Source organism: Narcine bancroftii, chromosome 2, assembly GCF_036971445.1.
Source record: "Narcine bancroftii isolate sNarBan1 chromosome 2, sNarBan1.hap1, whole genome shotgun sequence".
In the NCBI taxonomy this organism is placed as follows: Eukaryota; Metazoa; Chordata; class Chondrichthyes; order Torpediniformes; family Narcinidae; genus Narcine; species Narcine bancroftii.
Genome location: NC_091470.1, coordinates 286929689 through 286955944, shown reverse-complemented (window position 1 = coordinate 286955944; position 26256 = coordinate 286929689). Strand labels below are relative to the sequence as shown.

The window sequence follows — 26256 nt, the reverse complement described above, 5'->3', positions numbered from 1 at the left end:
ACGCTGGAAGAGAAGAATTATTTGTGGAGAGGGCCTTCAGAAAACAGAATTCTTTTGTCCATGTATTGTTCAGATGGCTGGCTCCTCCACTGACTCCACCCTCACATACACCAGTGCAATCCCTGGTTTTCCCGCTGTAGCATGAATAAAAGCTCTTACAACTGGAGGGAGAATAAACACTTTTATTAGCTTATACTCACTGACAAAAGGCAAAGGAGGAAAAACCCAACACCCAACCCCAACCAACCAATTTTACCTTGCAACCGCTGCAATCGTGTCTGCCTGTCCCGCATCGGACTGGTCAGCCACAAACGAGCCTGCAGCTGACGTGGACTTTTTTACCCCCTCCATAAATCTTCGTCCGCGAAGCCAAGCCAAAGAAGAAGAAGAATATATTCAGAAGATTTCTGGGTTTAGGCGGGAAACCAGGGTTATAAGTGAGCAGATGGGAGCAGAGCTAGGAGGCGGGGCCAGCCATCAGCACAACACACTACGAGTGAATCTCAGTTCACTGGTTCATCCCTTCCTGTAGAATTTAGGGTCTGTGAATGAAGACAGAGAACATAGGTTCAGAAAAAAAAAATTATTAAAAAATTTAGTTATTTACAAATTTACAGATTTAAGCGGTCCATGAGTCTGGAGATCCTGGTGGAGCACCTTAGCACCAGGGGTCCCTCCCTTGTGAGGAAGGAGAGACGGGCTGGGTCTCCAGCTCAAAGGTGGAGGGGGATGCACTTTCCTCCTGAACCAGATCCCCCGCGGCCCTGATTGGAGGTGGCAAGCCCGTGGCTTGCAGGACACCTGAGGCAACGGACCCTCTGTTCCGACGGGTGCCAGGTCCCTAATGGAGACGGTGTCCTCCCGGCCATCTGGGTACTCCACATAGACGTACGTGGGATTGGCATGGAGCAGTTTCACCCTTTCCACCTGGGGTTGGTCTTGCTTCTTCTCACATGCTTCCTGAGAAGGGCTGGACCAGGAGTGATGAGCCAGATTGGAAGTGTAGTTCCCGATGCCAACCTTCTCTCAAAAGTGAATAGAAGCTTGTGAGGGGTAGCGTTGGTTGTGGTACATAGTAGCGACCAGATAGAATGGAGTGTCATAGAGAAGATTTCCTGCCAGGATGAGTCTAGAAGGCCTTTTGACTTCAGGGCCAGTTTGACAGCCTTCCAGACCAGGGCATTCTCCTTTTCAACCTGCCCGTTCCTCCGAGGTTTGTAGCTAGTAGTCCTGCTGGACGTGATGCCCCTCACCAGCAGATAATCACGTAGCTCATCACTCATAAAGTTTCAGTCCCAGTCACTATGAATATAGCCGGGATACCCAAACAAGGTGAAAATAGAGTCTAGGGCTTTTATGACTGACGGTGGTATGTGAACTTCTCAGCCGCATCAGGAGACAGAGGGTCTATCAGCATCCCTGGCTTGAGGAGAACCTCCATCGTTAGGGAATAAGCTAATAAAATTGTAGCGTTAATAAAAGCTCTCACAACTGGAAGGAGAACAAATGCTTTTATGAGCTTATAACTATAGGTATGGTCTCACAGTAGTCTTCAAAAGGGTTCTGGGTTTAGGCAGGAAACCAGGGTTATAAGTGAGCATATGGGGGCGAACCCACATGCAGCCTCTCTACGCTGAATATCGACCCCCCCCCCCCGTTCCCAAATCTTTCCTCAGACTGCAAACCCATTGCTACCAAGAGCAGGAGGTTCAGTACAGCAGATTTTATAAAGTCTGAGACACAACGTCTGCTTGATGAAGGTATCATCGAACCTAGCACTAGCCTGTGGAGAGTGCAAATGGTAATGGTAAAAGGGGAAAACAAGTCCAGGCTAGTAATTAACTTTAGTCAAACTATTGACCAGTACACACCCCTGAACACATACCCTTTCCCTTGAATTTTAGACATGGTGAATTTTAGACAGTTTCGTATCTATTCGACCATCGACCTGAAAGCTGCCTAGGAGCAGCCATCAGAACACACTACCAGTGAATCCCAGTTCACTGCTCCCGCCTTACCTCAGATTCACCTGAGGACTATTGAGTCTACTGGCCATTGATTGGAAGCTATTAAAATTGTAATGTGACTGAATGCACTCAGGGACAAGTGAGGAGTACAAATACACTTTTAATTCCTGCACCACCATTTATTCTGCAGGACCCCTACAACTTTTTGGAGGAAGCCTGCAGTGTAAATCGAACTGAAATAATTATGTTAATTTTTACAGCAATTTTCCCGATATTGCAGTCTAAAAATCATAAATGTTTACTTCACATTAACCTTCACAAAAGCTGCATACTAGTCTACCAGTTTCTGTGAAACAAGCTTTACTTCTCACAATGTAATTTATTGTCAGGCACCAGTTCAAAAGGATTCCTGATGTTCAGGATCCGTGATGTAATCTAACTGGCCAAACTGTCAATTGGATTAAAGAATTCTTGCACAAAAGAGAGAAGATTGAAAAAAACAATTATTATCAACGAAAGTTTTAAACTAACCGGTTCGGAGATGGGAGTTGCTCTGGTGAGAAATTTAGAGTGAAAATACAAAGCAGTAAATATGTGAAAATAGCTATCTGAATATGTGGAGCATTTGTAGGGAGGGTGAATTAAAGGCACTAATGGAAATAATTGGAGACAATCTAATCATCAATATAGAGGCCTGGTTGCAAAGTGATCATGATTGAAAATTAAATATTCCAGGATACACCTTTTTCAAAAGGAAGGCAACATGAAAAAGAAGATAAGAAAAAATAGTGTTATGGGTGTGAGGTGAGGAAGGATTAGGCTGTTATCAGTAGGTTTATATGCGATGAGCCAAATGGCCTGTTCTGTGCTGCAATGTTCCATGTTCCATCTATCCCTATGTATTTGCTTGATGGAAATGAAAAATCTGGCTGGATGGTTCCTAAACAACAATCTTGTTCTCATCATCAACATTAGGGTTAGGTTGTCAATATGCGGGCAGCGGGATAATCATCCCCCTTCTGTTCACTTGTTTCCCCTCTCTGGGGTTCTGTTTCACTCTGAACTGCCACTTTATGCTGGCCCATGTTTTCATTACACTGTGTCTGTTTCTAGCCTCTGCTGGCCTTGTATCTTCTCCGGTGGGTTTCTGTATCATTCATTAAAGGGTTTTACAGTTTGTATGGTTGTCAATATGCAGGCAGCGGGATAATCATCCCCCTTCTGTTCACTTGTTTCCCCTCTCTGGGATTCTGTGTCACTCTGAACTGCCTCTTGGTGCTGGCCCATGTTTTAATTACACTGTGTCTGTTTCTAGCCTCTGCTGGCCTCGTATCTTCTCCGGTGGGTTTCTGTATCATTCATTAAAGGGTTTTACAGTTTGTATGGTTGTCAATATGTGGACAGCGGGATAATCATCCCCCTTCTGTTCACATGTTTCCCCTCTCTGGGGTTCTGTGTCACTCTGAACTGCCACTTTGTGCTGGCCCATGTTTTCATTACACTGTGTCTGTTCCTAGCCTCTGCTGGCCTCTTCTCCGGTGGGTTTCTGTATCATTCATTAAAGGGTTTTACAGTTTATGTGGTGGTAGGGTTAGAGTTAGGGTTAGGGTTATTGGGGGTGTTTCTTGGTAAGCTTGGGTCTGTGTTAGGGTGTCCCTGTAATTTGTCATGAATGTGCTTGCCCAGGGAGTCTGTTGTGGGATTTGCGTTGTTGTGGGGCTTCTATTCGGGTTGTCTTTGAAAAGGGTTGAGTCTGGGTAAGGGTGAGGGTTAGGGTGTTAATATGTTGACAGCGGGATCATCATTCCCCATTGTAACCACTTGTTTCCCCTCTCTGGGGTTCTGTGTCACTTTGCACTGCCACATTAGGGTTAGGGTTAGGTTGTGAGGTTGGGTGTATGTTAGGGTGCCCCTGTAATTTGTCATAAGTGTGCTGGCCCAGGGAGTCTGTTGTGGAAATTGGTGTTGTTGTGGGGCTTCTATTTGGGTTGTCTTTGAATGGGGTTGAGTCTGGTTAAGGTTGTCTTTTGCTCTCTGGTTCTGTCCTGGCTTAGAGAGTCTACATCAGACAGTGCCTGTTGGAGTTTGCTGTCAGGCCTTGAAGGCCCTTGTGGGATTAATTTTGGGTTATTGGGTGTTTAGGATAAGGTGAAGTCTGCATAAGGTTGCCTCTGTGATTCCTGATTGTGTCCTGGTATGGGGGGGGGGGGGTCTGTCCTGATCAATGCCTGGCAGAGTTAACTGAATGGCCCATGTGCAATTAATTTTGGGTCGTTTGGGGGGATTAGGGTTAGGGTTAAGTCTGGGTAAGGGTGCATTTATGCTCTCTGGTTGTGACCTAGCCTAGGGTCCCTGCCCTAAGCAGTGCCTGGTAGAGTTAGCTGAATGGCCTTAAGGCCCATGTGGGATTAATTTTTGGTTATTTGAGTGGTTATCATTGGGTTAAATCTGGGTGAAAATGCCCCTGTGATCTGTGATTGTGTCCTGGACTGGGGAGTCTGCCTTAAGCAGTGTCTGGTGTAGCTTGCTGTAAGTCCCTGTTAGATTAAGTTTTGGTTATTTGGGGGTTTTTAGGCTAAGGGTAAGTCTAGGTAAGGGTGCATTTATGCTCTTCTGGTTGTGTCCTGGCCTAGGCAGCCTGCCTTAAGCAGTAACTGGTGGAGTTTGCTGCCACCCCTTGAGGCCCCTGTGCGATTCATATTGGGTTATTGGGGGTTTAGGATAAGGTGAAGTCTGGGTAAGGCTGCCTCTGTGAATACTGATTGTGTCCTGTCATGGGAGGTCTGTCTAGATCCTTGCCTGGTGGAGTTAGCCAGATGGACAAGGCCCATGCGGGATTAATTTTGGATTATTTGGGGGTGGGGGGTTAGTGTTAGGGTTAAGTCTGGGTAAGGATGCCTTTATGCTCTCTGGTTGTGTCCTGGTCTAGAGAGTCTACAACAAGTAGTGCCTGTTGGAGTTTGCTGTCAGGCCTTAAGACCCTTGTGGGATTGATTTTGGGCTGTTAGGTGTTTCGGATAAGGTGAAGTCTGGATAAGGTTGTCTCTGTGACTCCAGATTGTGTCCTGGCCTGGGGGGTCTGTCCTGATCAGTACCTGGCAGAGTTAGCCAGATGGTCTTAAGGCCCATGGAATTATTTTGGGTTATTTGGGGGGATCCTTTAAGGCTGAGTTTGGATAAGAATGCCTTTGTGATCTGTGATTGTGTCCTGCCCTGGGGATTCTGTATTGCCTAGTGTCTTGGTCTGCTGTGGGGTATGAGGGCATGTCTGGGATTCCTGTTTTGGTCGTTTGGGAGGTTCAGGTGTGGCTGGTCCTGGGTTAGGGTGGGCTCGTGCTCCTTCCTGTTCCCTGGTCTGGGAGTTCTGCTGTTGGTTGGTGGGAGGGTTTTGTTTTGGGAATGGGGGTCTGGGTTAGTTGGGGGGTAATGGTAAGGAGTAATGGTAAGGGGTGCTAGTGAGGTGGGTGTGGTGGGATTCAGGCTTGGTGGGGAAACTCATGTTTGGCTCCCTTGGTTTCAGGTTAGTGGGGGGGCTCGGTCCTGGGTTTGCCTGGGTTTTTCTTTGGCCTGGGTAGGTGGGGGAGTCAGGGTGGGGAGTTCTGGTGGATATTGTGGTATGTTTGGAGTTGGTGTCTGTAGGTTGAGGTCTGGTTTAGGGTGTCCCTGAGGTGTTTGGGGCTGTGTAGGGAAGGTGTTATGGCAGGGTTTGAGTTTTGGGGTATTCAGTTGGGGTGCAGCTGGGTAGGGGTTGTGATGGGGGGGTTGGGTTTGGGGGGGTTTTTAGAGAGGAGGGGTGGGTTTGGGTAGTTGGGGGGTTTGGGAATTTTTGGAGGGTCCACTGGATGGCTCAGTTGGTGAATCCCTTTCCAAGTGATCTTCGGCCCTACTCGTTCAATTGCCTCACACCTTAGTCTCCTCATTGTCATCCAGTGGGTTAGTACTTAGGTGGTGGACTTACAGGATTGGGGTGGGGGGATTTGGGTCAGGGATTGGGGTGGTGATGGAGGGGGAGGGGAGGAAGAAGAGGAAAGAGGAAAAGATGTAGAGAAAAGAGAGAGGAGAGAAGAGGGGGGATCTGTTTGTATTGTGGTGGGTATTGGTTGTTTATCTTGGGCCTGATTCCTTTCTTTCTTTTTCAATCTTTTTATTATTATTATAATTTATAAACACATATAGTTCAAAGAGATATAAAAAATACATATTAAGTAATGAATTAATACAGAGATATTAAACAATAATATTACAGAATAAAAATATATCATAAAAGAAAAAAATTTTAGATCAGTTTAAGGTGTGAACTATCTCTAAAAAAAAGATATAATTAATAACAATATATGAAAAAAGAGAAAAAAAAACCCCAAAAAAGAAGAAAAAACAAATCTGAATTAAAAAAAACTTTAAAAATACTTTTAAAAAAACCTACAGATATAGCTAAACCACGCCGATCACTCCGATCTCATCTTACAGCCCAATTATCATACATAATCATAGAAAGAAAACAGAGCCAGATCAACTCACCACAAATGAAAATATTGAATAAATGGTCGCCAGGTTAACTCAAACTTAGAAGGGGATTCATAGACAGAGTTTCTAATTTTCTCTAAATTTAAACATAGTATAGTTTGGGTAAACCATTGGAAAACAGTGGGAGGATTAACCTCTTTCCAATTCAATAGTATAGATCTTCTAGCCATTAGTGTAAGAAAAGCAATCATACGAACCGCAGGAAGAGATAAATAAGTCAAATCTATCATAGGTAATCCAAAAATTGCAGTAATGGGATGTGGTTGTAAATCAATATTCAAAACAGAAGATATAATGGAAAAAATTTCCTTCCAATAATTCTGTAAAGAGGGACAGGACCAAAACATATGTGTAAGGGAAGCTATTTCCAATTGACATTTATCACATATAGGATCGATATGAGAATAAAAGCGATGGAGTTTATCTTTAGACATATGAGCTCTATGAACAACTTTAAACTGTATTAGTGAATGTTTTGCACATAGAGAAGAAGAGTTTACCAGTTGCAGAATTTTATTCCAATTTTCATTAGAAATATGAAGGTTGAGTTCTCTTTCCCAATCATTTTTAAACTTTTCAAAAGTCCCAGAATTTATTTTTGTAATTATATTATATAATTTAGATATCACACCTTTTGGAGGGAATTTTGAATATAGTATATCCTCTAAAACAGTCGTAGTCTCCCGATTGGGAAAAGAGGGTAAAGTCGAAACTAAGAAACTCCTAATCTGCAAATATCGAAAGAAATGAGATCGAGGTAAATCATATTTCATGGATAATTGTTCAAATGACATGAAAGAGTTATCCAAGAATAAATCCGAAAAGCATGTTATATCTTTAACTTTCCAGAGTAAATAAGCTTGATCAATTAGAGAGAGATGAAAAAGGAAATTTAGTACAATAGGAGTTTCCAAGATAAAATGACTTAGGCCAAAAAATCTCCGGAATTGAAACCATATACGTAGTGTATGTTTAGCCATTGGATTATCAATTTGTTTATATAATTTAGTAAGAGTAAAAGGGAGAGCAGCTCCCAAAATAGAGCTAATTGAAAAATTTTGTATCGGTTTAATTTCTAAATTTACCCAATGGGGATTTAGAGATAATTCTGAATAATTCAACCAATACCTTAAGTAACTAATATTAATTGCCCAGTAATAAATTCTGAAGTTGGGTAATGCCAACCCTCCCTCTAGTTTAGATTTCTGTAAATATTTTTTCCCCAATCTAGGATTCTTGTTTTGCCAGATATACGAGGACAATTTAGAATCGACCTTATCAAAAAAAGATTTAGGAACAAAAATAGGTATAACTTGGAATATATATAAAAATTTAGGTAAGATCATCATCTTAATAGCATTATTTCGGCCTATCATGGATAGGGATAATGGTGACCAATTGGTAAGTAAACTGCCGATCAGGTCCAATAGAGGGAAAAAATTAGTCCTAAACAAATCTTTATGTTTTTTAGTAATCTTAATCCCTAAATATATAAAATGGTCTCTAGCTATTTTAAAAGGTAAACTATCATAAATAGGAACCCATCCATTAAAAGGGAATAATTCACTTTTATTTAAGTTCAGTTTATATCCCGAAAAATTACTAAATTGGGCTAATAAAGATAAAACTGCAGGAATAGAATTTTCAGGATTGGAAATATATAACAATAAATCATCTGTATATAGTGATACTTTATGAATATCCCTGCAATGAATAATACCAGTAATATTGGGTGCTTCTCTGATAGCAATTGCCAAAGGTTCTAAAGCTAAGTTAAATAATAAAGGGCTAAGGGGGCACCCTTGCCTGGTGCCCCGAAATAATCGAAAATATGGCGATCTTTGGGTATTAGTAAAAACCGAGGCAACTGGGGAATTATAAAGAAGTTTAATCCAAGATATAAATATCGGACTAAAATTAAATTTTTCAAGAACTGTAAATAAATAAGGCCATTCTACTCTATCGAAGGCCTTCTCAGCATCTAGTGAAATAACACATTCTGAAGACATGTGAAGGAGTGTAAATAATATTCATCAATCTTCTAATATTAAAGGAGGAATAATGATTTTTAATGAATCCAGTCTGGTCTTCAGAGATAATATATGGTAATATCTTCTCTAGCCTTGTCGCTAGAATTTTAGAGAAGATCTTAGAATCAACATTCAAGGGCCTGATTCCCTCGGGTCTCTCCTGTGGATCTTCCCTTGAGCCAACAGCACATTTGATGCAACCAGTGGTGTACCCAAGGTTTTGACATTAGGGGGAGTGGGAGCACATAAAAAAGGCACCATGCCCACACCTGTGCACATGTATGCATGCACACGTTTTGCAACCAGTGCACAAGGGAAATTAATGTGCAAATTCAATTTTATACATTATTTTGTATTTAACAAAGCAACTACAACAGCCTCTTTAGTCTAGGCTTCATTCTAGCAAAGCTCAGGGAATCTTTTCCCCTCCGCTCTCAGCCCTTACCCCTCACTCCTGTCTAAATTTCCACCTACCCCCCTCCTCCATCCCTTCCTTCTCTCCCTCCAGCCCTTTTGCTTTCTTCCCTTCCCTTCTTTTCATATCCTCCCTCCATCTCTCCCCTCCACTCTTCACTTTCCAACTCATCCTCCTTTCCTCCCTCCCCAACTCACCCACCCACTACTCCATCCCTTCCTTCTCTCCCACCAAGCATGCCTACATATGCCCAAATGTCACGAGAAAATTACAATCCTTCTCTCTGCACTAGAACACCAAAAGGCAAACGTGGCTCGTTTAGTCTTGATTACAGTAAATATTCAGCTATCGGATTTCAGCTGACCACCAAATCCAGTACTTGCCTTGACTGGATACACCTTATTCTCAGGCTGTTTTTTTCTGAGCCAGGAACACTTTTTGAATGACCCACGGCTGATGGGTTTGTTAATAACAAAGTCCTTGATGCTGGGGGCTGCCGGCACTTCGTTTGCCTTCACACTCCTGTATGGAACAGCAGGACTAGAGTTATTGGTGCTGGGAACTTCCATGTCCCAATTGGATCCCATAGACCATTCCCTGCCATTCCTATGGAACACAGGACACCCTCTGATTGAACACTGATGCCTAACTCATGACTCGACATGCAGCTACTCTTCAAAACATTTTCAAAAGTTCCACTGGGGACCTTTGTCACTTATGGTTGACTTTGCATTTCAATAAGATGTCGGGCAGGAATTGGGACCAAATGTTAATAGTGGATTGCACTTTAAGATTGCTCATTATTATTTTGATTTCATTTGTCGAAGATTTGGTTTTTTTTTCTTTTTTTTAAAACAAATCTTCCCATAGGATCAACTACGACTGACATTTGTCGAAGATTTGTTGTTATATCTATGCTTTTGTTGAGAAGTGTGATGAGGCACGGCTGAAGCTGTTTCAATGGGTCCTGAGGACAGACTTGCCTGCAGCCGGAGTTGGTGTTACCGGTGGGTTGGGTTAGACTTCCATGATAGTACACCACATCAGCTAATTTTTTGCAATAAACAAGCATAGATTTCCACAGAGTCCACAACACAATTTTTCTTTTAGTTGTGGCCATTTATCAAACAGAGCTAGATTGAAACATTGTGTAAATCTAGAACAATGATTATTAGAAAAAAATCTGCTTCAGAAAGCTTTCTGAGTTAGGTCGAGTCGGTGCTGATTGATGTGACTTCCACTCGTCCTTTTATTCCAATACTGCTCCTCCCTCCATGTCTCACTGAAATGTCAGGGTAAGCTTTGAAAGAACATCATTGAATTATCTATCAAACTTCTACAAGGGCTCTGTGTGGTTATTTTCATGTTCCGCTTTAAAAGACAGGAATTGAGTGTGTACCAGGAATGTGATGAGATGTTACTTGTTACCATCGGCAGGATCCAAAGGGAGCAAAGTTTGGTTATTTTATTCTAATTGGACCACCGCTTATCATCGGAAGGAGACCCACAACAGCAGACTGATAATTGCTACCAGGATATTAAAAAAGGGAAAGATTAAATATTTATATTTGTGATTTGATTTAAAAAAAACGAAAGCTTCCATTAATTGCAATAGTTGCAATGCCCTTTTAAAATAGTAGATCTAGTACTAAAGGACATTTACAATGCCTCACTATGTTTTCAACGCCACTTTGAATAAAGGATAAAATCACGTTACAACTGGAATCTAACATTGAATAGTGAATGCGTTTGCTTTCAGCATTATGAAATTTAAAGTCATTATCTCATCCGTTTGTGAGGGGGGGGACAAAAGAGCCGGGCACAGATTAGAAGGAGCAAATATGCGGTGCGGGAGGGCCATTGGGTTGGGAGCGATGCTGGGCTGAAACGGCTCCCCCTGCTCTCCCCACTATCTATGCCATGAAGAAAGCTCATCAATGCTTCTATTTTCTGAGAAGTCTGAGGAGATTTGGCACATCATTGAATAATCTATCAAACTTCTACAAATGTACTTTTAAAGGTATACTGGCCTGCTGCACCACACCCTGGTTTGGCAATTCAAGGCTACAGAAAGTAGCAAACATAACTAAGTCCATTATATCCTGTATTGTGGGTGGTTGTGGCTGTTACCTGACTGATCAGAAGACACACCACCTACCAATCAAGGTTTCGCCCCACCCTGTCGATCAGTGAACACCTGACCATTGGCCCCTTTAAGTACCCTTGTATTTGGCCTCAGGCCATTGGCCTTTATAATTGATTGGACCTTGCTGGCACCAAGCCATTGGATACTTCTGTAAATTACCTGGGCTGGACCCTTGAGCTCTCCTGTACTTGGCCTTGGGTCATTGGCTGTTGTAATCTGTGCTGGCACCAAGCCATTGGCCTTTGCTATTTCTGAGAGACCATCCTTCTTCACTCCAGGCTGAGTACTGTGGAATAGAGCTGGAGAATCGTTGGTGAGGTGTGGACTGTTGAAGGGTTGGAAAAATCTTAGTTAGTGTCCCGAGTAGCATAGAGCCATGTCTGCCTTAAGTCAAGGAATGGTGGGTATCATATTGTTTTATTCCCTTAATTGTATATAACAAGTTTGTTTTTCCAGACTCTTTTGTGTAGTCTTCCAAAGGCGCTATTTGCCTTGGCGAGTCTGTTGTTTATCTCTTTGTCGATCCTTGCATCAGATTAAATGGTGCAGCCGAGGTAGGTAAACTGGTTGACCGTTTTGAGTTCAGTATGCCCGATGGGAGATGTGGTGAAGAAACACACAAAGATCAGCGTGTACAGAGCCATTGTCATACCCATGCTCCTGTTCGGCTCCAAATCATGGGTCCTCTACCGGCATCACCTACGGCTCCTAGAACGCTTCCATCAGCGCTGTCTCCGCTCCATCCTCAACATTCATTGGAATGACTTCATCACCAACATCGAAGTACTCGAGCTGGCAGAGTCCGCAAGCATCGAATCCATGCTGCTGAAGACCCAACTGCGCTGGGTGGGTCACATCTCCAGAATGGAGGACCATTGACTTTCCAAGATCGTGTTCTATAGCGAGCTCTCCACTGGCCACTGAGACAGAGGTGCATCAAAGAAGAGGTATAGGGACTGCTTAAAGAAATCTCTTGGTGCCTGCCACATTGACCACCACCAGTGGTCTGATATTGCCTCCAACCGTGCATCTTGGCGCCTCACAGTTCGGCGGGCAGCAACCTCCTTTGAAGAAGACCGCAGACCCCACCTCACTGACAAAAGACAAAGGAGGAAAAACCCAACACCCAACCCCAACCAACCAATTCTCCCTTGCAACTGCTGCAACCGTGCCTGCCTGTCCCGCATTGGACTTGTCAGTCACCAACGAGCCTGCAGCAGATGTGGACATACCCCTCCATAAATCTTCATCCGCGAAGCCAAGCCAAAGAAGAAAAACAATATATAACTAGTTCATTGTGTGTGTGTGTGTGTGTGTGTGTGTGTGTGTGTGTGTGTGTGTGTGTGTGTGTGTGTGTGTGTGTGTGTGTGTGTGTGTGTGTGTGTGTGTGTGTGTGTGTGTGTGTGTGTGTGGTTTACCTCCGTTGCAATTTTCCCACACATATCTTCTATAAATTGTGTGCATGTGTGGTTTTCACTATTGCAATCCTCCCATGCGTCTTCTGTAAATAAAGTCATTTACTGCCAGACTGTTTTCAGAGTCCTTGCTTTTGAGACCTGTCAAATCTGTTCTCTCTCTCTCTCTCACAACACATCCATTCAAGTCATCCATGTTAGGCACTGCCTTAAGAAGGCAGCCAACATGATGAAGGTATCCCATCACCCTGCCACAACTTCTCGCTACTACCTTCAAGTAGAAGGCACCGAAGCCTGAAGTCCAGCACCTCTGGGTTAAAGAACAGTTTTTATCCCATAGCTATCAGGCTCTTAAACCTGGGCCCTTTTGGATAAAACCAAACCATAAACTACTCTGGGACCACCAAAAGGATCTGTTTGCACCATTGATGCCACTTTTTCCTTGCACTAGTTGTAAATGTGAATATTTATTATATATCTATCTTTTATATTTAAAGTATACTTATCCTAGTTGGTGTATCTTGAGTACTGTTTCATTGCAGCAAGTAAGAATTTCAGTTAGGTATATAGTGTACATATGTAAATGACAATAAAATCTTATCCTTATCACTTTCCAAGGAGTTATGAGCCTAGACCCCTGATAGCTCTGCACAGCAATGTTTTGAAGAGGCCAGGCATTAATTGTATACTTTTCCCTTACATTTGACTTCCCAAAAGACAAAACCTCACACTTGTCTGGATTAAAATCCATCTGCCATTTCTACAGCAGATCTATATCCTGTATTTTCTTTGATAGCTTTCTTTGATATTGTAGTTACCTCTCCCTCACACCCATCCCCACCTTATTTTAGATTTTTGGGATCCCCAAATCACCACCCATCCTGCTAACTCCAAGTTTTGAGAACCCCTACGTCAAAATTTCAATCCTCCCAAATAATTTTCAACCACTACCTTCGGTAACTTTGACCACAAGAGCTCCTCTGCTTGCTACACAATAACAGGAGATATTGAGTGCACATTTTACAGTCAGTTCCGTTTTGAATGATACATAAATCCATTTGAAGCACAAGACAATCGACCATCCCACCAAATTCTCAACGATTTATGTCAGAGTACATACATAACATCAGAAACAACCCTCAGATTCTTTTTCCTGTGGGTGCAGGCAGAAGTTCTAACTACGAGTAACAGTAAACTATACTCAAGTAAAAAGAAATGTATACAAAAGAAAGAAATATAAACAAATTAACTGTGTAAATACAGAAAAAATAAATTTACAGTAATATGTAATGAGCAAAGTAGGAGTCCTTAAATGAGCCTGTGTATGAGTCTGTTGTTTTGGAGTCTGATGGTTGAAGGGTAACAACTATTCTTGAACCTGGTGGTATGAGTCCTATGGCACTCGTACCTCTCTCCTCATGGCAGCAGCAAGAATAGAGCATGTCCTCAGTGGTGTGGATCCTTGGTGATTGCTTCTGCTCTTTGACAGCAACATTCTTGATCATGGAGAGAGTTTTGCATGTGATGCACTGGGCTATGCTCACTGCCTTTTGCAGGGCTTTCAGCTCAGAGGTATTGGTGCCCCTAACAGACTGCAATGCAGCTGATCAGCACACTTTCCACTCCACATCTGTAGAAGTTTGCCAAGGTTTCTGATGTCATACTGAACTTCTGCAAACTCCGGGAGAAGTACAAGCACTGATGTGCTTTCTTCATGATGGTATTAGTATGTTGGATCCAGGAAAGGTCCTCAGAGATCATGACCCCCTGGAATTTAAATTTGATTATATCCTTGGTCTTGGTGACATTGAATGAGTTTACAATCTCCCTCCTGTACACTGACTCATTGTTCCTCTTTATACAGCCCATTACTGTGGTATTGTGACAGAATATAGATATGTTTTTGGGAGATAAATTGGGGAAGGGTTTTTAAGTGTAGGTCATATACAAACACTTTAAAACAGATTTTATTTAAAATATTGGAGCTCTGCAAATGCTAGACATATCAGCCCCAGAAGCTTTGGAGAGTGCCCAAGAGACTTCACTAATAGATTGTTGTTTACAAAAAGGCAGCAACTGGGACTGGAACAGGACAAGCTGGTAAGCTTGTGGAAAACCCCATTTGGAAGACAAGTTGTGAATGCTTAGTTCAGCCTAGTTATAGCCCTTGTGGTTCATGCAAGAGAAGAGGACTGGCTGTCTAATGTTTCACTTGAAATAAGAGAAACAAAAAGGAACTCTGTGCCATGGGTGTCGCTGTTAGTGCTCAAATGACAATGACCAATCCTATGGAAAGAACTAGTGACATTCAATCTCTCTAGAGCACAAAATATAAGGATCTTCCCAAAAAAAGAGTACTTCAAAAAGGTTCAACCATGCGAGTTGATCATACTCAACCACTGATGTCTCTTCATGTTGCTGGAGAACCAGCCACAAGTCAAGGATCTCCACAATGCCATCACTTACAACTCAAGGATTCCCATCAATGCCATCACTTACAACTCAAGGTCCTACACCTATGGCACCAGTTCAAGATCGATTTTCTCCATTCACCTTAAGACAACCAGTTGCATGCCATGGTGGACAAGACAATATGATATCACTCATAGCAAAACAAAATCTCTGCTATGTTAGCGCAGCAACAAGGTTCATATGGTTTACCTAAAAATGAAATTTCAGTTTTAATGGAGATTCATTACAATATCTGACGTTCATGAAATCTTTTGAACATCACATTGAAAGTAATACTAAAAGCGCTAAGGATCGTCTTTATTACCTGGAACAGTATGTTGGAGGACAGGTGAAGGAGTTCGTCAAAAGTTGCCAATATATGAATCCAGAACAAGGTTTTAAAAAGGCAAAAGAATTATTGCATCAGCATTATAGGCGATGAATATAAAATTGCAAGGGCCACATAGACAAGATTCTTCCTTGGTCAGCAATAAAATCAGTAGACTCAAAGGGTTTACAAGCATTTGCTCTCTTTCTGAGAGGGTGTTGTAATGCAATGGGGTGTACATTTGCAAGAGCTGAATTTGCTTGCTCATTTGTCAATTATTATAAACAAATTGCCTTATAAGCTGAAAGATTTATGGAGAACCTAAGCTGCAGAGCTTAAGGTGCTTCCCAGAAGAGATGCCACTTTTGAAGACTTTGTACAATTTTTGGAATAGCATGTGTATGTTGACACTGTACCAGTATTTGGAAATATTAAGGATACTTCAATAGTTCCTAAAGATGTAATGAAATCTCAGTCATTGTTTCAACAGAAACCAAAGGGAAGTACCTTTGTTTCTGCTGTGTCAAATAGAAGCACAAGAAAGAACAAGGAAATAAAGGAAAAGGGACATTAGATTGTGCAGGAAAGCTGTTTGCATTGCAAGGATAAGCATGCTTTAAAAAGATGTTCACGAATGGAGAAAAAGTCACATGATAAGAAATTAACCTTTTAAAGAATGGATTATGTTTTGGTTACTTGTGTAAAGGACACATCAGCAAAACTTGTGATAAATTACTCAATTGAAATATATGTAGTTTAAAGCATACCAAGTTAATGCATACTCCAACAAAGTAAAGTTGAGAAGGAAGTCAAACAATTGGAATCCAAGACTGAAGACACAGTCAGAGAGGATGCTTCAGCTTCGATTCAGACAAACAGTCTTACTGGGGCTGGTGACAAAGCCCTCTTAATAGTTCCTGTACAGGTTAAGGCTAAAAAGGGGAGCTTCATACTGAAGACCTACACATTTCTTGATCCAGTTGAATTAATGAATAAACTTAATCTTTATGGAAAAAGATCACAGATCTTAATGAAGACAACGAATGATGAAAAGAACATTGAAATTAATATAGTTTCAGGTTTAAAGATTGGTGGATTGAATAGCAATGAATTTTGCGATCTTCCAAGTGTATATACTCAGAAGACTACGCTTGTGAATAAGGAGAATATCCCATGTCAGGATGTCTAAAAGACGTTTGCTTACCTAAGATTAATGCCAAGATCGAGATGTTAATTGGATTAGATGTACCAAAAGCTCTTGAACCTCCAAAAGTAATAAGGAGTCAAAATGTCAAACCTTATGCTGAGAGAACATTGCTTGGATGGACAATTAACGCACCATTAAAAGGAAAAATTTATAATTATCAAGAGACGTTGAATGTGAAGGTCAACAGAATTTCAATTGTGAAACTTAATGATCTGTGGGAACAACAGTTTAAAATTAAATTTCCTGACTGTCTCAAAGATATTCAAGAACCTCCAAAGGAGGATAAGCAGTTTCTGGATTTAGTTTCAAGTTCTGTTGAACATGTTGACGGTCATTAATGTATAGCAATGACCTCTGAAGAAAAGAGAAATTTGTATGCCAGATAATAAAATAATTGCAGAACAGTGTATGCTGAATTTGAAGAGAAGATTTAAGAGGAATTCTTCCTTTCATTTGGAATATACAAATGTCATGTTGGACATGATAGCCAAAAGTTATGTAGAAAAGGTATAAGAAGATATCTTGGAATGTAAAGATAGTAAAAAATGGTATTTACCTCATCGTGGAGTTACACATTCACAAAAGAAGAAAGTACACATTGTATTTGATTGTGGAACATCATTTCAAGGAGTTTCATTGAATTCTCAACTTTTACAAGGTCTAGACTTAATTAGTACTTTAATAGGTGGACTGATCCCCATTCAGATGGCAAACGCAGGCAATAAGATACCTAGGTGTGCAAATAAACAAAAATCTAGGCCAATTATATAAACTCAATTACAATCCACTAATGAAAAAATTACAGGACGATTTAGAGCATTGGAAAGAGCTACCACTAACACTGATAGGAAGGATAAACTGTATTAAAATGAACATTTTTCCAAGGATACTATACTTATTTCAGGCATTGCCAATACAACTGACAGAAAAATTCTTCAAAGAGTTAAAGAAAATAATAAGGAGATTTTTATGGAGAGGGGGGAAACCGAGGATAGCACTAGACAAATTAACAGAATGGTATAAACAAGGAGGCTTACAATTGCCAAACTTCAAAAATTATTATAGAGCCGCACAATTAAGGTACCTATCAGATTTTTATCAAACAAGGGAAAAACCAGACTGGACGAGACTAGAATTAGATAAAATAGGGGAAAAGATACCTGAACACATATTATATAAATGGGACGAAAAATTGGTACAACATAAAACTTCTCCAGTATTACACCATCTCCTCAATATATGGAAGAAGATTCATGTAGAAAGAAATAAAATAAATTACCAAATACCAAAACTAATATTGACGCAAAATAAGCTACTCCCTTTTACAATAGACAACCTTGCCTTTAGAAAATGGGAAAAAAAAGGGATTAAAAGAATAGAAAATTGTTTTTCAGGAAGTAGATTCTTATCCTTTGAACAAATGAGAGATAAGTACAATATAACGGGAGATACAGCGCTGGCATATTACCAACTGAGATCCTACTTGAAAGATAAATTAGGAAGCAACTTGAGTTTACCAGAGGGAAGTAACCTTGAATATGTGATTACAGATACAATGTTAATCAAAAGATTTATAAAAAATATGTATATTAAACTGCAAGAAAAGGAAAATGAGGAAACAAATGGTAAAACTAAACAAAAATGGGAACAAGATTTAAATATAAAGATAAAAAAGGAAACATGGGAGAAGTTATGCTCTGGAATGATGAGAAATACAATAAATACGAGGCTGCGTATGATACAATATAATTGGTTACACAGACTATACATTACACCGCAAAAGTTAAATAAATGGGACCCAACAGTATCTGATAGATGTTTTCGATGTAAAAAAGAAAGGGGAACAACAATTCATGCAATCTGGACATGTGAGAGAGTAGAAAAATTTTGGGATGATCTCAATCAGATATTAAATAAAATAACAGAAAACAATATACCAAAGAATCCAGAGATCTTTCTCCTAAGTAACATAAAAAATAAAGAATTTGGAATTGACTTGGAGGATGCACAAAAAAGATTTGTTAAGATAGCCCTAGCCGTAGCAAAAAAATGTATTATGTCAACCTGGAAATTGGAAGATAATTTGAAAATACAACAATGGTATATAGAAATGAATAAATGTATTCCATTAGAAAAAATAACATATAGTTTAAGAAATAATATTGAAATATTCGAACAAGTATGGGAGCCTTACATTAAATACAATAGCGAAAACCTACCGGGAACAAACATTACCTAAGTTGATGGAAGGAGAAGAAAAGAAAAGAATGGACTCAGTAGAATTTCTGGTGTATTTTTGTTGAATGACAACATTGTCTAAATGAATTAATGCAACCTAGATTGTATAACTAAAATGGATGAGAGGGGGGGGGGATGGGGGGGTGGCTTGGGAGGAGGGAGGGGGGAGGGAGAAAAAGTGACTGTAAATGTGTGGAAAAGAAAAAGTGTATATCATGGCTATTGTGATTTATGGTGTGGAAAAAAAAAAAAAAAAATAGGTGGACTGATAAGATTTTGTAATGAGCCTATTGTAATTGCTGCAAATATCGAAGCGATGTTCCATCAAGTAAATGTACCATCAGAAGATCATGATTTTTTTTTACGATTGTTATGGTGGCCTAATGGACATTACAGTAAAGACATGAATGAATACAGAATGACAATTCATCTATTTGGAGCAACTTCATCACTGAAGATAATGAATAGTAATTTAGTTCTCAAGCTATAAGCATCATCAGAAATAATTTCTATGTTGATGATTGTCTTATTTCAGTGCTTTCAGAAAAAGAAGCAATAGATCTTTATCATGAGTTAAAAGAGATCTGTAATAACGGAGGTTGTGGGGCGGCGCACAGCCTAAGGGCAAACCGGCCCCACTTGTATCGCCACGTGGCGAGGCAGCCATTAGGAGATAGCATTGTTAGGGGTTTCTTCTTGACTCAGCACATGCCCTGGGCAGCGATTATGACGTCACAATGCACCAGGTGACTGAGCTCATGCTGCCATTAAAGGGGCGCGCTGAATTTGAATAAAAACAGTCATTAATGACCATCGGTGTGGTGGCAGTGATTTACTTCAGCTCCTCAGAGCGCCACATTGGTGACTCCGATGGGCCCAGACAACCTTCTGGACCCAACCAACGATGGACATGGCAAAGGTTAATGTGCTAGCCCTCAAACTTTCCCCTTTCTGGCTACATCGCCCACAGATATGGTTCGGCCAAGCAGAGGCACAATTCCATCTCCGCAACATCATGGCTGATACCACCAAGTTTTACCATGTCGTGGGTGCCTTCGATCAGGATACGGCGGCGAGGGTGGATGATATCATCCATCGGCCACCAGTGACCGAAAAGTACACAGCCCTCAAGAATCTGCTCCTGGGGAAGTTTGGCCTCTCACCCCAGCAGCGTGCGTCCAGACTCTAACATCTAGACAGGTTGGGGGACCGCAGCCCTTCAGTCCTTATGGATGAAATGCTGGCCCTGGCAGAGGATCACGAGCTATGCTTCCTCTTCAGACAGATCTTTCTAGAACTTCTCCGACCTCTGCAAGGCAGCATACAGGTGAATGCCCTCTGGCGAGCTAAGCAGGATAACGAGGCAGCACTCAGCCAGGGCAAATGCCCTCTGGCGAGCTAAGCAGGATAATGAAGCAGCACTCAGCCAGGTCTCCAAGCCGGCGCAAAGTCGTCAGCAAGATGCACACAAGGGCAAGACCGAAGAAGCCCAGTCATCGTGGTACTTCTACCATCAGCACTGGGGGGGCTAAAGCTCACAAGTGCCAGCAGCCCTATGATTACCAGGGAAATGGCCAAGCCAACCGCCGTTAATGGCTGTGACGGTTGGCCATGTGAACAGCCTCCTCTACATCCAAGAAAGATCTACAGGCCACTGGTTCCTAGTCATCACAGGGGCTGAGCTGAGTGTCCTTCCTCCCACAGCACTGGAAACACAGATTCGAACCCCTGGTCCAACCCTGCGGGCTGCGAATGGCTCGACAATCATAGGGCACAGATACAGATCGGGGAAGAGACATTCACTTGGAGATTCGTCCTGGCCTCGGTGAGCACAGCGCTGTTGGGGGCTGACTTCCTAAGGGCTCACGGTTTGCTGGTGGGTGTGAGGGGCAGGAGGCTCCTCAATGCCCGCACCATCCACTCAGAGCACCTGGGCACAGCAGACGATACCAGGTCGGAGATCGCCACAGTCGCCGCCATTGAAGACAAATTCGCCGGGATCCTTAATAAGGTCCCTGCCATCCTGGAGCCTCGTTTCAACATTGCCTCCCCCCGACATGGAGTATTCCATCATGTCTCCACACAAGGTCTCCCGATCCACACCAGGGCTAGGCGGCTGCTGCCGGAGAAACTGAAGCAAGCCAAGGAGGAATTGTCCAGACTTCAGGAGTTGGGCATCGTTCGGCGATCGAACAGTACTTGGTCGGCACCGCTACACATGGTCCCGAAGTTATCAGGAAGTTGGAGGCCCTGCAGAGACTACAGATGGCTAAACTACGCCACGACTCCAGACAGGTACACAGTCCCCCATATCCAAGACTTTGCGGTCAACCTCCACAGCACACAATTCTTTTCAAAGGTCGATCTGGTGCTTGGATACCACCAATGACGTTGGAAAGACTGTCATTATAACCCCCTTCAGCCTGTTCGAGCTTCTCTGTATGCCATTCGGCCTGAAGAATACCACCCAGACATTTCAGCGCCTCATGGATGCAGTGGGTTGGGATTTGGACTTTTGTCTTTATCTACCAAGACGACATCCTGGTAGCTACCCACACTCGCGAAGAGCACAAGGCCCATCTCCGTACCCAGTTCACCCGGCTGGCAGAATTCAGCCTCACGGTCATCAAGGCCAAATACCAGTTCCGGGAACAAACTTTGCAGTTCCTGGGGCACACCATCACAGGGTCTGGGGCAGCTCTGGCACCGGAGAAGGTGGCAGCCATCCAACATTTCCCCAAGCCCTCCTCCCTCAAAGGGCTACAGGAATTTGTGGAGATGGTGAACTTTTGCCATCGATTCATCCCCAATGCCGCCCGCATCACGCGCCCTCTGTTTGCACTGATAGCGATGAAGGAGAAGACTTTGGCCTGGTCGGGAGAGGCAGACTTTGTTAGTGCACCCGCACCCGGAAGCACACATAGTGCTATCAGTCAATGCTTCTGCCACGGTGATCAGGGGGTGCTCAAGCAGTGGCTGGACAGACAGTGGCACCCGCTAGCCTTTTTCAGCAGGCAGTTGTGGCCTCCCGATCTCAAATACAGTGCATTCGACCAGGAGCTCCTGGTGCTGTACCTAGCCATCCACCATTTTTAATATTTCCTAGAAGGCAGGACTTTTACCATCTTTACTGACCACAAGCCCCTCACCCAAGCACTATCAATGGCCAAGGACCCGTGATCAGCCAGGCAACAGCGCCACCTGTCCTACGACTCGGAATTCACAACGGACATCAGACATAGGGCAGGTAAGGACAACATAGACGCTGACACGCTCTTCCACCCGGCCATCAGCTCGCTAGCTCCCGGTCTCAACTACGCATAGCTTGCACAGGCTCAACAGTGCGTCGCTGAAACCCAGGTTTTCTGCACCACGGTATCAGGGCTCCAGCTTGAGGATATCTGCCTCCCCAATTCCGCCCAATCGCTGCTCTGTGATACCTCCACCGGCTCACCGCGCCCTGTAGTTCCACAGGACTGGAGGGTCATCAGTTCCATCCACAATGTCGCCCACCCCTTATTAAAGACTACCGTCCACATGGTGGCTCAGCGATTCATCTGGCATGGCCTCAAGAAGGAGGTCACAGGAGGAGTCACGTGATGGAGTAGTGGCCGGACGGTGAACTCCAGCCCTCTCCAGAAAAGTCGGGAAAAACAAGAGAAAACACAAAGGCACAGAAATACAAGTTAAAGAAAAGTGAATATAAAGGTGGAAAGAAGATGGAGACAAAAGGAGAAAAATCAAAATCAACGGAAAGAAGAGAGGAAGAGAAGACAACGGAGGAAAAAGGTGAAGGCCTTACCTGTCCGAAGAAGCCCGCTGTGGAGAGAAGACCCCACTACCTCAGGTCGGTAGAAAGAGAACTACAACAATGGCTCACAGAGCCGAGTAAAAGTGCGCAACCGCGCATGCGCGACTCCTCGCGCATGCGCGATGCGCATACAGAAAAACACACCGACGGGAGGGGGGACCAGCTGGGGAGTCGATCTCCACAGCCGGCAACGACAGCTGCAGAACACCTGCAGCAAGAAGAGACCACAGAAGACAACAGAAACAAGAAAGAAGAGGAGGAAAGGGCAGCAAAGAAACAACAGATGGTCAACCTAGAGGAAGAAGAAGAGGAAGAGGAAGAGTACAGGGAAATAGAAGAAGAAAAGATAGGCAAGGTAAAGGAGGTACTTGCTCTTGTTAGAGGATACATGGAGTCATTTAAAGAATGGCAAACACAGGAATTCAATGATTTAAGAAGAAGAATAAACAACACAGAAAAGAAAATAAATAAAATGGATATGACCTTAACAGAAATGGGGAAAAAAATGGACAAGATGGAAGAACGGGCAATAGCAGCAGAAATGGAGGTAGAAGACTTAAAAAAGAAATTGGAGGAATCTAATAAAAAAACTAAAGAGACACAAGAATTACTAGCCCAAAAAATAGATATAATGGAAAATTATAACAGAAGAAATAACATAAAGATAGTGGGCCTTAAGGAAGATGTAGAAGGCAAGAATATGAGGGAGTTTATAAAAGAATGGATCCCTAAGGCCCTAGGATGTCCAGAACTACAGCAAGAAATGGAAATAGAAAGAGCACATAGAGCATTGGCCCCTAAACCACAACCACAACAAAAACCAAGATCTATTGTAGTAAAATTCCTAAGATATACTACAAGAGAAAAGGTGCTGGAGAAGACAATGGAAAAAGTAAGAGAGGGCAACAAACCACTGGAGTATAAAGGGCAAAAAATCTTCATTTATCCAGATATAAGCTTTGAACTCCTAAAGAAGAGAAAAGAGTTCAATGCAGCAAAAGCGATTTTATGGAAGAAAGGATATAAATTTACACTGAAGCATCCTGCGGTATTGAAAATATTTATTCCAGGACAACAAAACAGACTATTCTCGGATCCAGAAGAAGCACGAAAATTTGCAGAACAATTACAAAAATAGACTGAGGGATGAAGACGGGTAATGAGAGCAAAAATTATCACGATTGATATGTATGTGGGTAAAGACAAAAATAGACTGAGGGATGAAGACGGGTAAGGAGGGTAAAAATGACCACGATTGATATGTATGCGGGTAAAGAGGTATAAGAGTGAATAGAGACAACGGGCATATGTGAAAATATCTGTAATTAGAGGAAAACATAGAAAGTATAGACAAGAATTAATAAGGGAAGGTAATGGAATAGAGAGAATAAGGAGGGAACTAAAAGAGTGACCTTTGTGACATATAAAAAACGAAATCTTTTCTGGGGGGGGCTGGGTGGGGGGAAAAGAGCGGTCACTGCAAAATCAGTTGACGCTTGCGAGTGGATTCGCAAATCCAAATGGAGAGGGGAGATGTGGTTGTCCGACAAGGGATAAAGGGCAACTCAGGAGGGGAAGGGGAGATTGGGGATAAAGAAGATAGAAATAGGAGAATAAGGAAAATGTTGGATGTTGTAGGAATGTTGTCTGGTAAAGAGTTGAAAATAAGAAAACAGAAATGGAAAAGGAGGAAAGGTAATGATGGAAAAACGGAAAGAGAAGATAAACAAAATATAAAATGGCTACGCTGAACTATATGACTCTAAATATTAATGGAATACATAACCAAATTAAAAGGAAGAAACTACTAAATTTACTGAAAAAGGAAAAAATAGATATAGCATTTGTCCAAGAAACACATTTAACTGAATTGGAGCACAAGAAATTAAAGAGAGATTGGGTAGGACATGTAACAGCAGCATCGTATAATTCAAAAGCAAGAGGAGTGGCTATATTAATTAGCAAAAATGTGCCATTTAAAATAGAAGAGGAAATAATAGATCCAGCAGGGAGATATGTTATGATAAAATGTCAGATATATTCAGAGCTTTGGAATCTACTTAATATATATTCACCTAACGAAGAAGATCAAAAGTTTATGCAAGATATCTTTTTGAAGGTAGCTAATACGCAAGGGAACATACTAATAGGAGGGGATTTCAATCTGAATTTGGATCCAAATATGGATAAAACGGGGAAAAAAATTAACAGGAAGAACAAAGTAACCAAATTTATAATTAAATCAATGCAAGAAATGAAACTTGTGGACATATGGAGGAAACAAAACCCAAAAGAAAAGGAATACTCATACTACTCGACTAGACATAAAACATACTCAAGGATAAACCTATTCCTGTTATCAGCCCACATACAAGGGAGAGTTAGGAAAACGGAATATAAAGCTAGACTATTATCGGACCACTCACCCCTGTTATTGGCAATAGAGCTAGAAGACATCCCTCCAAGAATGTATAGATGGAGATTAAACCCCATGCTACTTAAAAGACAGGATTTTAGAGAATTTATTGAAAAACAATTAAAAATGTACTTTGAAGTAAATACGGAATCAGTGGAAGATAAGTTTATACTATGGGACGCAATGAAAGCATTCATTAGAGGGCAAATAATAAGTTATGCAACCAAGATGAAGAAGGACTATAATCAGGAAACAGAGCAGTTGGAAAGGGAAATAATAAACATAGAAAAAAAATTAGCAATAAAGGAAGATACAACCAAAAGAAGAGAATTGGCGGATAAAAAAATAAAATATGAAACATTACAAACATATAAGGTGGAGAAGAATATAATGAAGACAAAACAGAAATATTATGAACTAGGGGAAAAAACACACAAAATCCTAGCATGGCAGCTTAAGACAGAGCAAACTAAGAAAATGGTATTGGCAACAAGGAAAAAAGACAAACAAATTACATATAATCCAAAAGAAATTAAGGAAAACTTCAGAGAATTCTATGAACAATTATACCGAACCGAAAACGAAGGGAAAGAAGGGAAAATAGATGAATTTTTGACTAAAATTGAACTACCAAAACTACAAATAGAGGAACAAAATAAATTAACAGAACCATTTGGAACAGTAGAAATACAAGAGATAATAAAAAATTTACCAAATAATAAGACACCAGGAGAGGATGGACTCCCAATAGAATTCTACAAAACATTTAAAGACCTAATAATACCGCCCCTCCTGGATGTAATCAACCAGATTGATGAGACACAAAACTTACCAGATTCATGTAAAACAGCAATAATTACAGTGATACTAAAACAAGGGAAAGATCCACTCTCACCAGCGTCATATAGACCAATATCTTTGCTAAACACAGATTATAAGATAATAGCTAAACTATTAGCGAACAGATTAGCAGAACAGGTACCGAAAATGGTAAATTTAGACCAAACTGGATTTATCAAAAAAAGACGCACAACAGACAATATTTGTAAATTTATTAACTTAATTCATGCAGTAGAAGGAAATAAAGCACCGGCAGTAGCAGTTGCTTTAGACGCAGAGAAGGCCTTCGACAGAGTAGAATGGAATTACTTGTTCAAAGTATTGCAAAAATTCAGTTTACCGGAGAAGTATATTAATTGGATTAAAGCATTATATAAGGGACCGTTAGCGAAAGTGACAGTAAATGGACATGTATCAAAGCAATTTAACTTAAGCAGGTCAACGCGGCAGGGATGCCCACTATCACCA

The 26256-nt window shown here is 41.6% G+C and overlaps 1 long non-coding RNA gene across 1 annotated transcript in view; it reads right to left on the bottom strand.

Annotated features, from left to right (window-relative positions):
- Nucleotides 1-244: 244 nt before the first annotated feature.
- LOC138755377 (uncharacterized) overlaps nt 245-26256 on the bottom strand; it is a 57527-nt gene continuing 31515 nt past the window's right edge. Inside the window, exons 2-3 of the long non-coding RNA XR_011352234.1 lie at nt 11242-11407; nt 245-542 (exon numbers count right to left, since the gene is read on the bottom strand). This is a non-coding gene — a long non-coding RNA (uncharacterized lncRNA). The remainder of the gene's footprint in view (nt 543-11241; nt 11408-26256) is intronic.